We start from the raw sequence: 15,342 nt of genomic DNA on the forward strand, positions 1-15,342 counted from the left end.
TGGTTTAGAAGCAGTTCCTAGAGAAAAGTCCAGGGATTTTTATTGATAAATTCCTGCTTTTAATTGTCCAAATGCTTCAGCATAGAACAGATCCTTCTTGGGAACCACTTTGTCCCCATTCTCCATGAAGCAGCCACACTGGTTACTTACTTCCCAGCCTCATTCCATCTGTGGTTGATGCCACTCTCAGTGGGTATTCTGATGGCAGTGGTGTTAGTTAGTTGTCTTGAGTGGAGCTGGTATGATGTACATTATTACCAGCTATGAATGTCAGTGGAAGCATTACCAGTCTCTGGAATTATTTTTTCTTGAACACTGTGGGCTTGGAATAACTCTTTGATCTTCACTATTATTAAGTACAATACCCCAAAACTGTAAAGTAAGCTATGACATTGGACTGAGGAATCTTTTAAAAAATATTTTTTATGATGTACCATTCAGAGTGTCCGATCTTTGGGCAAGATATGTTCTCCAGATCACTGAATTTGTAGGCCAAAAGTGGGTATGGCATGGCTGAATTTGCTATGTCAACGTATTGGCCACCTGATGTAGAGTACTCTTCTTTCATGCTGACCTTCTTAGCAAGACTTTTTTGCCTGTGTGCAATAGACAACCTTGTTTGTTTTCATTCACAAATTATTTGCTGCAGGTCAACAATGCGCCAGTCATAGATACATAGGGTAAATAAAACATCTAAGACTCTTTGGGGAGCTAGAGAATCACAAGAGAAAAGAACCATCAAAGGTATAGCTATGGGAGATCCTACTGTGGCACAATGGGATCAGTGGTGTCTTAGGAGCACTGGGATGCAGGTTCACTCCCAAGCCTGGCACAGTAGGTTAAAGATCCACTGCCCTTGCAGCTGTGGCTTAGGTTGAAACTGTGGCTCAGATTTGATCCCTGGACTGGGAACTCTATATGCCATGAGGAGGCCAAAGATGGGGGCAGGGTATGGGTCTAGCTATACAGTGAACTAAATTCTGTGAAGATCAAAGAGGCAGAACAGTAATTGTGATAGAGTGGGTGCACCTAAATGCCAAGGATCATTAAAGGTAGCCTCTTTGAGGGATATTATTTATTTATTTATTTATGGGCCACATCTGTGGCATTCCCAGGCTAGGGGTTGAATCAGAGCTGTAGCTGCTGGCCTACACCATATCATCTCTGATCTACACCACAGCTCATGACAGCGTCAGATCCTTAACCCCCTGAGTGAGGCCAGGAATCAAACCTGTGTCCTCATGCATGCTAGTTGGATTCATTACCTCTGAGACATGATGGGAACTCCAAGGAGCTTATATTTACATTTAACCTGAAAGATAGAGAAAACCAAGAAGAGGGAAGTGTTCCAGGCAGAGGAAAATACATATAAAAACTACAAGGTGTAGAAAGTTTGGTAGTTTCTAGAAACTGAAAATGAGGCTCGCTGGTTGGAGAATGGGAAGGAAGAGTGGATGTCATGTGAGATACTTTTGGAGAAGTAGCTGCAGTGTTTGTGTTGGTAAGCCAGTGCGCTGTTTGAGCCAGAGAAGTTATGTGATTTAATTGACAATTTAAAAAGCTTTCTTTCACCACTCTGTCAAGATTGAATTGAAATGAAAACTACAAGATACTGCTAAAAGATGCAAATAAATGGAAATGCATTCCATGTTTAAGGATTGAAAGATTTGATAGTGTTAAGATAATATTACACAAAACAATCTAAAGATTGAATATAATTCTTATCAAAATCCTGATGACTATTTTTAATGGAAAAACTGATGTAAAATTTATATGGAACTTTAATTACCAAATGCTCAAGTGACCCTGAATAATAACCAAAGCAATTGTAAGAAGAACAAAGCTCCTGATTTCAGAACTTATTACAAAGCTATAGTAAATGAAACAGTATGGTATTGGCATAAGGACTGATATATAGACTGATGGAGTGAAATAGCCCAGAAGAATAAACCCTGGTGGAGTTTCTGCTGTGACTCAGCTGGTTAAGAAACTGAATAGTGTCTGTGAGGATGCAGGTTTGATCCCTGGCCTTGTTCAGTGGGTTGAGGATTCAGTGTTGCCACAAGCTGTGGTGTAGATCACAGATGCAACTTGAATCTGGTGTGACTATGGTGTAGGCCAGCAGCTGCAGCTCCAATTTGACCCCTAGCCCAGAAACTTCCATATGCTGCAAGTGCAGCAGTAAAAGAAGGGGGAAAAAAGGAGTAAACCCTGATGCATATGATCAAATGATTTTTAGAAAGTTTGCCAAGACATTTCAGTGGGAAAAGTACTATCTTTTCAACTAATGGTGGTGGGGAAAGTTTATATCCATATGCATAAGTATGAAGTTGGACTCTTGCCTAATGCCATGTAAAAAATTAACTCAAAATGGATCAAAAACCTAAACATAAGAACTAAAACTATAAAAACCTAGAGGGAAAGAGAGGGAAAGCTTCATGACATTGGCATCAGATTTGGCAATGATTTCTTGAATATGACCCTCAAATCACAGGTAATAAAAGAAAAATAGATAAATTATATTTTTATTATTAAGCCCTAAAAAGAGAAATTCTGATACATGCTATGACATGGATGAACCTTGAAAACATGTTTAGGCAAATAAGCCATATGCAAAAATCATATGATTCCATTTCTACGAAATAGCTAGAACAGGCACATTTATGGAGATAGAAAGTAGAATAAATGTTGCCAGAGACTGAGAAAGGGGTTGTTTAATGGGTACAAAGTTTAATTTCAAGATGATAAAAAAAAAGTTCTGGAGATGGATAGTAGTAATGGTTGCACAGCATTGTAAATGTACTTAATGACACTGGATTGTACACATGAAATAGTAAAACAGTAAACTGTGTTACCATGATTTAAAAAAAATTAGAAAACATTGGATTGGAAGAAGAGAGAGAGTATGAACCAGCATACCAATGAGAAAGAATTTTTTGCAGGGACTGATTTAAGAAAAGATGATGTCTTGGATTAGGATGGGGCTAGTTGAAATAAAGAAAGGGGTTTTTATGGCTGTGTGTTATTTATAGGGATAGAATATCACCCATTAGGTGTTTTTTTGTTTAATCTTGAGCAAAATAAGACTATCTTTTACTGAACCATATTTTACTTTGGGAAGATTCTGTCATTACAGTGTCCTCAGGTACCTATAGATGCTTGCCAAATTTAAGTAAAAAGCTCATTAGGTATCAAGTTATTCTTATTTATTTTTGACATTATATATATTCATGTTTTAGTTAGCCCTTATATCTTAGGTTTATCCATCTGGGGCTAGAAAAAACCAGCATTAGTATTAAGGGGTTTTACCTATACATAAATTCCTACTCAAATTCCCAGCCAGGAATTTATTTTTGAAAAAGCAAGCTAGCATTTAAATTATTGATTTCTGTGTAGTATTTGCATTGCAAATTATCTCTTGGAAACAATTTTTTTTTTAAATTTTTTTGCCTCATCAAAAGATGACAACAGTTTCCATTCCTTACTAGAGCATCTCCCGGAGGCCCATGTACAAAGGTTCCATCAAGTGGTGACAATTTCCTAAAGTGATAACTTTTATCCCTGTGCCAAGAGGAGAGTACACTGGGTATTGTGGAGGTTCATTTTGGAAAGTGTACTGCTTTAGAGGCTTGCTTATCAAAGCAAATAGAAATACTGTAATGGCTCCTTGTGCAGATCAGACCCTGCTTGCTAGAACAGAATGGTTGTGTTGGTTTTAGTGTGGGTGACAAAGCAATGTTTAGGCCTTTGATGAATTGATTGGAGAATGAAGGGCTAAGGGGATGGGGTATCCCCTAGAGGACTGAAGGCTGATCCTACAGGGTATTGTAACACATGATCAACATAAGAAAGGGGACCAAGAGGTCAGTCCCTGGAGAGTTAATAACAAGTAAGGAAAACAATCTCCTTTAGAAGGTAATGAGGGAACAGATTTTATGTCATTTTATTTTTCACTTTTAATTTTTTTTTTTGATCTTTTAAACTTGAATTTATGGAGAAACCATTTTTTTTTATTCCTACTGTTATAAAAAGAACACTGGCAGTTAAGAGTGAGCTCTTAGTAAATGTTACCTAACGTGTCAGAGACTGTTAAGGGTCTGTTAGGGACTGAATTGTATTTCCCTAAAATTCATATGTTGAAGCTCTAACCACCAATATGATGGTGTTTGGACACAGGGACCTTAGGAAGGCAATTAGGGTTGAAGTCATAAGAATTGGGCTTTAATCTACCAATAGGACCACTCTTCTTATAAGATGAGATAAGGGAGGCATATGGACACAGAGTGAGAAGACAGAGCTGCAAGTCAGGAAGGGTTAGCCTTCATCTTGAACTTTCAGCCTCCAGACAAAGGAGAAAATAAATGCCTTTTGTAATATTTTATTATGGTAGCCATAGCAAACCACTAAAGTGTTCTACCTGCATTATCACATCTAATCCTCATAACCAACCTACGGGTAGGTATTATTATCCCAGATTTACAGATGCAGGTACTGAAGCTCAGAAAGTCTGGGTCAGTTAATAAGTATCAGAAACAGGAACTGAATGGACTTGTTTTATTCAAACTTCATGGTTTTACCAATAAAGAGATATTGTTGTTGTTATTATTATTATTAGCCTTAAAAGACTTCCTTTTTGTGGTTGTGTTACTCAGTCTTCCATTTATCATTGTCACCAGTAAAGCAGCTAGCACATAGAGGGTCTTCATAATTTCATTGGATAAAAGATATAGAGGCACTGTGTTAAAGTTAATGTGGAGTTCTTTAGATCATCAGCCACTTAATATTATTGATTTAATATATTATTTTTTCTACCACTTAATGCATATTTTTCTAAGATAGAAAGTACAGTGATATATCATGAATAGTTGACTAAATATATATACTCTGAGAAAAAATAGGATTTTTGAGCAAATCATTATGAAGAAAAGGTACAGAAAGATAGCTGGCACTCATGAGGTTTTTAGGTAGGAATGTAGCTACTGGTATATTTCTCACGCTATGTAAAAGAAGCTCCTTGATGTCCATAGCCCTATTCCAGGAGTAGTCTTTCTCATTTCTTTCCAGAATTGAGTTGTTGAGTGCAAAAATACCTTTAATCTGTGCTCTCAACTATTTTTACTTCCTGGTGGCTGGCATGAGTAGACCTTAAATTTTTGGAAAGAACGCATTCCCCAGTAGAATTGTTCTAACTCCTCCATCTAGAGAGGCTCAGATATTTTGTGAGCCTGTCCCATGCCTCTTCTTCTAAGCTCTGCAAAAAAAATGTTTCTCAAGTCAGAAACATGCACACACCCTTTGCTTTCCTTTGAAATGCTTTCCTGAAAGGAAATAAATTATTCTTGTCTTCTTAGACATTGGTAAAAGGTGACAGAGCTGCACATGTTAAAAAGAATTCCCATTCTTTAAGACCAAATTCACTGACACCTCCTTGTTTCCCAGAACCTGGTCCTATGTTGTCATGTGATTAGTGAATAGTAAGCATTTTTCAATGAGAAGAGAAACTCTTGGATGAAAGTTTTGGTCCTAGATAAACCAAACTTCAGAAAACTTGATATATGGTGATCAAAATGAGCAAATTAAAAACATCTTTTAGATGTTGACTCCTTTATACTTAGGGATTTGTTTCAACAGCATTTATCTCTAGGAGGAGGCTGGGATTAAAAAACTTGAAGTTGAATATTAAGTAGTAAACTATCTAAGACAGCCTATTTGAATGTCTAACAAAATAATGGGATCCGTTTTACAGATCCATAATCCAGCATGAGTTTTCAAAAATTCATGTCTTTAATGTGAGATACATTTTTTCCCTCTTTTTTTTTTTTGCAGTAAAAAAATCTCCCAATCCCTTCACTACCTTCAGAATATTTAATAAGCTTTAGACAGCAGGAGCTGGAAAGGACTGAGAGGCGATAGAATCCAACCCTCTCCCACCTCCCCCCATTTTACAAAGGAAGAAAATCTGATTAACTGATTTGTCCAAGGTCACACACCTATTAATGGCAGGCCCAGGACTAAAATCCAGATGTCCCAATTCCCAGGAAATAGAGACTGGCAACATTTGAAATCGAGATATGTCTAAATATTGCTGCATTCATTCTCATCCCAAGATGGATGTGTAATTGTCTAAGGCATCATCTGTTATTCTGCCTAAAATTCAACACACCACTCAGTGGGAAACTGGTTCTAATTTAAGTCAGAGCAAGTGACGAGTTTTTTCTATTGCGGGGCATGACAAGTTTCAGAAATAATGAGCTCCACTCACCAGACTTCTCTTTGACGTGGGTATTGCGCTCTAGAATCATTCTTACTAATATCCTCTAAGGAACTGAAAGGTTACACATGGGTTCTCAGAGCCATGTTTTATTATAGAGATCATTCATACCAGTTATGTATAAGCACATACCAATAGCAAGAGGACTTTGCAGTATTGTGTGCATGTGTTTAACTGAATGTGGAATGGTGTCCTGAGGTTTGAGATCATATTAAAGTGCAGGTCTCATTTTTATGTAAACCTTCTCTGGCCTGAGGTACTGTTCTCATTACAGCCCTCCTTATTGCAAAAAGGAGTTTATGGTCATGACCAGATATTTTTCAACTCACTGAAAAATATAAAACGGCAGATAGTTATTAATATCAAGCAGTTGAGCAGCTGGTTGAAATGGAAGAGTTGAAACTCCTCCATCTATGGAAAGAGGTGGAACCTTGTGTATTATCCAAGAGCCACACTGCCACACAAATGTCAACCCTTTCCTATACATGTCTATTTATGTATCTGCTGTGTGATCTAAATAATATTTCTTAACACTTTTGAGGCACAGGCTCTGTGGCCTATCTGATGAAAGCCATGAACTTTTTTCTCATGCTTATCCCACCCTCAGTGCTCATGAATATACACACCCTGTATTGCTCATCATTTCAGAGGGCTTAAAACCCCCTGGAGTCCATGGAGGAACCCGCAAACTAAGAAACCCTGGTTAACATGCTAACTTTCTTTATCTTAAAATCCAGAACTTATAAACCATGGAGAAATTTTCTGATTTCTTACTAGAGGTTTAAACCATAACACTGATCAATATCTGGCCATGGTCCATAGCAATAGAAATACATTCCTCATCCAGGATTCTTTTAATGCATTCTGGGTGAATTAGGGCAGGTAACCTGGAAGGGCCTGAGATACCCTTACTCAGAACTACAATCTATTTAGGGATAAAGTCAAACTAACACATAAAATGGTGGGTTGATCACAAAGTAGCAAATGGCACCAGGTAAGGTTCAGAGGCAAAGAAATCTCCTTGGGTCAGAATGATGAAAGGGTCTTTCAAGGGGTGGCAGAAAATGATCTATTGTTTGAAACATGGATAAATTTAGGTAAAAAGAGGAAAGACGGAGAAATGAGGGAAGGATATTTTGAACAAAGGGACAGTGCATGAGCAAAGCTGTTGGGAGAATGTCAAATCGAATCAGTAAGAATGTGAATAGCAATGAAAACATGCAATACAAATCTTCTATTCCTAGAATTACCTAACATAAATCTTCAAAGCTGGCAGTGCTATTGACCTAATTCTGATGAGGAGGAGCAGTTATTTAACCAATCAAACTAAATTGGACACAGTCTGGAGTTAGACATGCATAACATCCTTTATTGAAAGACGTTCTGTGTTCTCAGCTAAAAGATCTGTTCATTTTCACCTTTTCTCTGTAATTCTTTTCAATTCAGTGATATTTTCTGGGTGTCAGCAGCTTTTAATAGGAGATTCAATACATCTTCAAACTCTGCTGTGTTACATCTTGTCCTTTTTTGTGTGTGCTTTTTTTCCCTATGGTTAACAGAAATAAAAGTTAGATTTGGGGGTATTTGAGTATTTTTATATCCATATACACTTGCACATGTGCAAAAATATTTGTATATGTACAAAATAAAATGGGAAAGGAATCTGAAGCTTTTATTCTCAAGTGTTGGCAATGGTTGCCTGTGGGGACTCGGGCTGAAGTTGGGGACGGTAAGAGGGGAAGTTTATTTTACTTTACATACTTCTATCTTGTTTACACTTTTTACAAGGATCATATATTACGTTTCTAATTAAAGAAAAGGAGAATAAAAGGAAAGAAATTGACTTTGACATACCTCCAAGAAATATGAAGCATTTTGAAGGTACAAAGAAAAACAATTGTGCCTCAAGGGAAATTTATTTTATCAGAACCTGTGCTTTTTTTAATGTAATGAAGAATATTGCCCTGGATTTCCAGTAGGCCTGCTTTGCTTAGATGTGCAGATCTCTGCTGACAGTATATAGTGCCTAGAAGTGGTATTTGTTTGACTGGCACCTCATCCACACACTAGCATGTATATGTGCTTAATTGATGTTGGTTCCTCTCATTCTTTCTCTGTAGAATGTGGACTTTTGAAGCTAATGTACTTGTTTTCCTGTAATATCTCTCTTTTTTAACCCTGTGCCTGAGACTGTTTCCTGCACTGTGCCTTTGGCCTCAGAATGAGCTAAACAACAAGGACTACGTTGTACCTGGCAAAGCTCCAGCCTTCCTTTTGAATTCTAATCTATCGTACCCATAATTAAATGCAAAGAAAGTCTTGATGTGATGTGAGCTAAGCAGCCACACACAACCTGCCACTCAGGATGTAGGAGGTATAATGTTCTATATAAAGAGATAGAAAATACAAAATAATGACTAGTAATTAAAGTGTTAAGATAAAATATATTTGGGGGAATAGAATTTTTCTTGTGGTTTTATGCTCTAATTTGATAAGGCAAAAGAGCAAACAAAATGATATGTCTAATGACTACTGTGTAATAGCACACATTTAATGAAAAAAGTAACAGCAAAATACATAAGAAACACTTTAAGATGCTATATGAAGAAGGCATATAGCCTTCTCTAGTTTCTACAGCATTAAATTGCTTCAGGAAGTAGAAAACGAATGGTAAGCAAAGACTTAATCATATGCATTATGGCATGAGTATGATATTGGAAGTAATAATAAGAGGCAGCATGATAGGGTAGTTAACAGCTAGGCCATTGGAGATGTGAATCCTGGTTCCTCCTTGTATGAGCTGCGTTATCTTGGGCAAGTTACTTAACTTGTCTATGTTTGAGTTACCTCATCTGTAATTTAAAGTTAGTTATAGTGGCTACCTCTCGGGATGGTTAAGAATTTTAAGGGAACTCATATTTATATAGCATTTAGAATGGTGCCTGGTCCACAGAAGATGTGATGAAAAACAAAATAGATATTTGAAGCATATATTGATCCCTTAATTCTTGCCAGATCCTGAACTAAGTGGGTTGTGTATGCTCTAGTTTATTCCTCAGAACCTTGTAAGATATTTTATGATTGCTTCTATTTTATAGATGAGGATAATGAAGTTCGGAGAAAATTAGGATTTGTTCAAGATGGGACTGGAGCGCAAATACAGTTGATTAGATTTCAGAGCTCATGCTTTCAACTATGATCATGTAGTGAAGATGAGATGGATGGAGTTGAAGATATTTGGATCTCATACTAAGCATTTAATCCATGGTTTAAAATATTGTCAGTACAATGGGTACAGTGTTTTCTTTAGGGGTGATAGGAAACTTAGGAATTAGGTGGTAGTAATGGTTACACAATGTTGTGAATGTACTTAATGCCACTGAATTGTTCGCTTTAAAATGGTTAACATGGGTAATTCTACATTATGTGTATTTTACCATAATAATAAAGATTGGAGATAAGTAGCCAGGATAAGTAGCTCCTACAAAAAGAATATATTGATGTGTGACATTTGTCAGGGTGAGCTAGAGCAATGGTCCATCCTCTTATTGAGGATGTTATCTTTTCCAGAAATAGGGATTCTTCTAGCTTTATTAGAAGGACATTGAATGCAAACTCTGGGTATGATGAAATCTCCCTGTGGCAAGCACATAACACTGTCCCTCCCATAAACTGAGAGGTGTAACTGTATTTTCCTCCCTGATAGTAAAGTTCCTTGCATATTAAATCCTGAAGTGAGGAAGTAGTAAAGCAAAGAGTCCAGGAGGGATTTTGTTTTCTGTGAATAATAATTTTGCAAGATTGATGGCAACATGAAGAGGAATGCAATTTAAGAGGAAATATTAAGAAATATAAATTAAACATAATTTGTTTTTAATTTTTGTTTTTTACTGAAGTCTGTGAGGAGCCTATTGTCTAGTTGCTGGAAAATAAAAATTGTTTTTTTGAAATTATTCATGGATGCTTAATACCGAAGCCTTGGAAAAAAATAATTCCTTGGTGAAGAGGATAACTGTTGACAGTATGTTGTGTTCATGAGGTTTAATTATTAAACAGAACAGAATTGTTAGCCTCTCAATTAATTGATAGTAATAAGGAGACTATTAAGTGTATGCCGAGTTTGCTCTTTAAGAGCTAGTTTGTCTTATTTATTGTATTTAGACCCAAACAGGGATATCAGACTAAGTCATAAGATGTATATCTACAACATGAATCACAAAACTGTAGGAGAGCCCTGTGTGTCTTGTTTCCTTATTTTGGCCATGACAACGAAGGTGAAGGTCGTCTCTGCTTTATTTAAAGAACTGGTCTCATTAAGAGATAGCTTAAGAAAGTTAAAAGAATTTCCATCTTGTGAGAAACTAATGTAAATGCAGTGTACGAAACCAGATCATGATGTAATATCTAAAATGTGGGCTACTTTTGCTGGCAAACAAAAGAAAGAGGCCAAAACAATGGAACAGACTATTGTTGCTTCAAATGAAAGCTTGATCACAGAGGTCCCAGACTCAGCTAATACCTGAAGAAATAGAACACCAGATCCTTGCCATTACCCTCCAAATTGTATTTTATTCTTGATAACTTAAGAGGCTCATGGGGTCATGCTATCAACTCCTCAGTTCTCTGGGGTTAGGACACTGGTCCCTATATGGAAAACAGGATACTGCTTTTGTTGAATTTGGATGTGGTGAGTTGGCTGGAGAAGTCAGGTGGGCTGGCGAAATTTCGCAAGGAATTTACGGCCACACCACCCCATGCCATAACGATAATCAGGCTAAGAAGTAATGTTTGGAGATTCTCCTTTTAAGGTTTGGTGTTATTTACAGTGTTTATTCTTAAAGTATTTGGTCAGTTCACTTTGCTAATTTGGGTGGCAGGGAATAAGAAACTAAATACCAAATGTGTTTTATGAAGGAGTTAAAATGAGATTCCTTAGAGATTTTTGTTACTTCTGCTGTTATTGTTAGGTTCAATAAACTTAGAAATGTAAGATGCCTTAATTTGGTATGATAAAATTGATTTGTATTCTTAACCTCCATCCCTACAAGACCCAAGCACTCTCATAAATTCAACATTACTGTTTTTGTAGCTTTTGAAAGAGAAAATGAACCTGTGGGGGGGGTAGAGAAGGCAAAGAAAAGCTGAATTTTGTCCCCAAAAAGGTGAGTTCCAGGAGGCATTATCTTGAGAATGGCATATGGCTACATATCTCATGTCTGCCTTTCTGAAGCTCCTTTCATTGCAGAAGTAAAGAAGCACCGTGTATGGGGAAGAGTAGGAGGGTTTCAGGCTGGACATTAATAATTTTTTTATTATATTTCACAGTTCCATGACAGGAAGATGAGATGGCAGATCCAGTGGTCCAGCTGCTAGCATGGTCATGGACTTGGGTAAATAAGCAATATTTCTTTACATATACTGTTGATAAACCAGTAACCCATCCCTCCCAAGATTGGATGATGTAGGCTACAAAATAGTTCATGATAAAGAGTGGTTACTATTTGATTTATTCTGAAAAATGCACATAAAGAACAGAATTCTTATTTTGACCTACTGGGTTTAACTCATTCCCAGGATGATAAATGTTCTGCTTGTGGGATAATATTGTATTCTTTTGGAGGTTTGAATCATTGGATTCTACTACGTGTTGCAAGATGTATTACTTCTCAAAAGTTCTCTGTTAGTGTGATCTGGGTCTTAATCTTAGGGTCTGGAATTGTGACTTTGGTCCAAAATGCCAATCTGTTGAAAACATGGTATCATATTCCCTAATGTACAATTAGTCATGCATTAGTATATAGGATTTGTAAAAATTTTTAATAACATAAGACCTACCAGCAGCAGAATGTTACTATAATCTTTTATTATAATTGTTGGGAATGGTATTTGTTAAAAGATGAAACATCCCTTCTTCTCCTGTTTTCTGCTTTTATGAGTAGTATTTGGTGTTAGACTCTGGTGATTGCAAAGCATCTTGCCTATGTTAATGTGGAATAGCAAGTTGTTTAGTGTAGTGTGGAAATATTTATAAGTCAAAAATCTTGTAAAATAAAAAAAGAAAAGGAGTCTTAATCATGAAAATAGAACTATGTACTGAGGCTAAACTTGGGTTGCCTTTCCTCTGCTCAGTTATTTTGTGATCTATTCTTTGCAGATAAGAGGTTAAATCCTGGTCGTGAAATAGTTGTTTGATTGTCTTCTAGATGGTGGACTGGATTTCTAAAAACCTATCCTGTGTGCCTACAGATACTTGATTTTTTGGTCTTGATACCTTGGGCATTTCCTGCATTGGCCCTCTATGAGAAAATGGTCCTCAAATTTCATGGTCTCAGATCTATTACACTTATAAATGACTAAGGATTCCACAGGGCTTTGTTTACATATTTACTATATTATAAATTAAAAGTAAAATAATTTAAATGTATATGTTTACCTATTTAAAAATAGTAATAAACCCATTATGTGGTAACAGATGTTTTTATGAACAATAGTATACTTTTTGAAACAAAAAGAAATTAGTGAGAAGAGTGGCATTGTGCATTGTTTCACAGTTTTGCAAACGTTTTAAATGTATGGGTTCACAGAAGGCTGATGGAGTCTCTTACCTGCTGCAACATTCCATGTATTGTGCTATGTTTGGGGTAAAGAAAATCTGGCCTCACACGGATGTGTGTGGCTATAAAATAGATGAATGTTTCAGTGTCCTCTTTTAGATAACCATAGGTCTTCTTCTTTGATAATATACCCAAACCTGACAAGCAGTGTTTTTTTTCAAAGCTAGTTGCAAAATAACATCTAAAACCATAGTGATTAGTATTTTATATTTTGTTACATTAAAATCTGTTAATCTTTCTTTCACTTGGAGTGAATCTTTTACTCACGAAAGATTTTGAACATCATCCACTGATTATTTGCAAAATGTTGGTATAGAACTTCCTTCCAAATTTTGACATATTTCAGTGAACAGTATTACAAAACAACATTTGTAATATCACCATTCATCTTATCAGAAAAAACCTTTATGTATTGGAAATCTTTTAGGCTCACAAATAAAAATTTTCAAGAAGATCTAGATTTTACATAAAATCTCATATTTTATCATTTCCTTAGAAGTCTCTTTGGACCCCAGCTCCCCACCCCCAACCCCAAGACTTCTGCGGGCCACACTTGGAGAATTTCTGCTCTAGAGCAACTCTTTGTTATGGACAGTTGTCCTTTATGAAACTTTTTTCCTTGCTTTCTTTTGTTATTAACTTTCTAAACTTAATTAAGTTAGCAGCTGCATTGAGTCTCCCATCCTAAATGCTTTACCTGTGTGATATATTGTATCTCTAAGTGAATCACTTAGCAGACATTCCTACTGAAAAAAAAGTTAAGACCAAGATTGTCTGAGAAGAAAAAATATTAAAAAGCATTGATCCAAACCTTTAGTGACTAGGTAATTTTATTGTGATCTAATCACAGTGGCAGAATGTTCTTCAAACGTCAAAACGAACAGCTCCATAATTTTCACACTGTGCTATGTGACAGATGGCAAAAACTGTTTTGATTTTGCCCAATATCTGAGGAGCAGCAAGCAGAGCCTGTGCCTCCCACTTTACTCTCGCTCTTTGTCATTTCTGGTCGGCCTGACAGCACACCGATTTTTACCCCTGTGATCTGTTCTCTGGATGACTGTGTTTTCAATAGCTACTTAGTACAAAAATAAAATGTGTGGGTCCCATCAAATAAACTAATTAAGGCTTAGAAAGTGTCAAAATCCAAAAGCCAGGAGGAGCAGATTAGGCATTGAGTATAGGAGACACAGAGACCTGACAACTAATGTGTTGCCATGGCAACAGGAGAATCAATATCCCTCAACTGGGCAGATAGTTGGCAGTAATTTTTGCTGGGTCAGAGAATTGGAGAGAGAGAACCACCTCCTTCTATGCAAAGAATTGCTCTCTCCTTTGTAACTTAAACGCTTCTGAAGGGTTTGTAAATTCCTGTGGTGAAATTCCAAGGAGAGGTCCATGGTCCTTACATTATGAGATGGACTTCTGTTCATTGCCGCATTTTCTTATGATGCCCATGTTGCCTTCTCTAAAATCAGAGTGTGAAGATGTGAGTTTCTTATACATACTGTGTTCTGTAAATGAGTGCCTCATATATAGCTAAAAGCTGGCATGTTTTATCTTTTTCTTCTGTTTATGATTAACCATAAAAACAAGCAAAGAATTTCTGTGTGTGATCTTCAGTATCATCTTGCCATGTGTGAAATTACTATTTGCCTGGATGTGGTGTGTTGGGGAATGGGAAATTTCCCCCTCTACCCCTGCTGTATTCTTTTGGCTTAACCGTAATAACCGATTAAAAGGTGAAGAAGAAACAAACTTTAATCACACACACAGAGATCTCATAGAAATTAGGCCAAAGAAGTGGCCAACACAGGCAGCTTTTATACTTTTTAGACAAAGAAAGAATGAATTTAAGAGGAATTAACAGGACAAAGGAACTCAGGTTTTAGATGCCCATTTAGAATCCAGAATTTTAGTTTGGGGTAGTAAATTAAAGAAGTAACAAGGTTTGTTCATATAGGCCTCTCAAATTCCCAGTCTCTGGAGATAACAGTGTCCTTTTTTGCCTCCAGATGCAGGGAGTGCAACTTTCCCATGAGAGATTTATTTCCTGCTTAGAGGGAATCAGAAAGGAGGGTCAGACTGTCCCTCTTATGCTGGCTGTTTCTTAAGTAACTTTAATTCAAAATAATCAATATGCCACTGAGTCACATTTTGGGGCAGCCTACCCTGAACCCCAACAGGTGTCACAAATGCTCTGACATCCCATTATGACTATTGAACAGAATGGATCAGACATTACTTTGTGCTTTTTGAAAGTTTATTTTTCAGAAAGAGACTCAGTGTTAACATCTATTTTGCCAAACACGCTTCTCAGGCACAGCAGGTTTCTAAGCTGGTTTGTTCATAATAATATGTGACCCAGTCGAAGAAAAGATTTCCTATCAAACCCATTTAAAGAAAAATAATGCAATGTGTAATGGAAAAGATGATAAATTGCAGAGTGAAGAACGA

General features: G+C 36.7%; 1 long non-coding RNA gene across 2 annotated transcripts in view; it reads left to right on the plus strand.

Annotated features, from left to right (window-relative positions):
* Nucleotides 1–15,342, plus strand: part of LOC110256455 (uncharacterized) — a 139,250-nt gene that overhangs the window by 82,424 nt on the left and 41,484 nt on the right. Inside the window, exons 2-3 of one of the 2 annotated variants that reach the window (XR_014823437.1) lie at nucleotides 11,597–11,661; nucleotides 12,475–14,485. This is a non-coding gene — a long non-coding RNA (uncharacterized LOC110256455). Of the gene's footprint in view, nucleotides 1–11,596; nucleotides 11,662–12,474; nucleotides 14,486–15,342 lie in introns of those variants that run through there. The other variant, XR_014823436.1, reaches the window with a different exon arrangement.

Source organism: Sus scrofa, chromosome 13, assembly GCF_054392235.1.
Source record: "Sus scrofa isolate SSC_HxYL_T2T_F1_AM1 chromosome 13, Sscrofa_HxYL_maternal_Yorkshire_Landrace_v2.0, whole genome shotgun sequence".
NCBI classification, from domain to species: Eukaryota; Metazoa; Chordata; class Mammalia; order Artiodactyla; family Suidae; genus Sus; species Sus scrofa.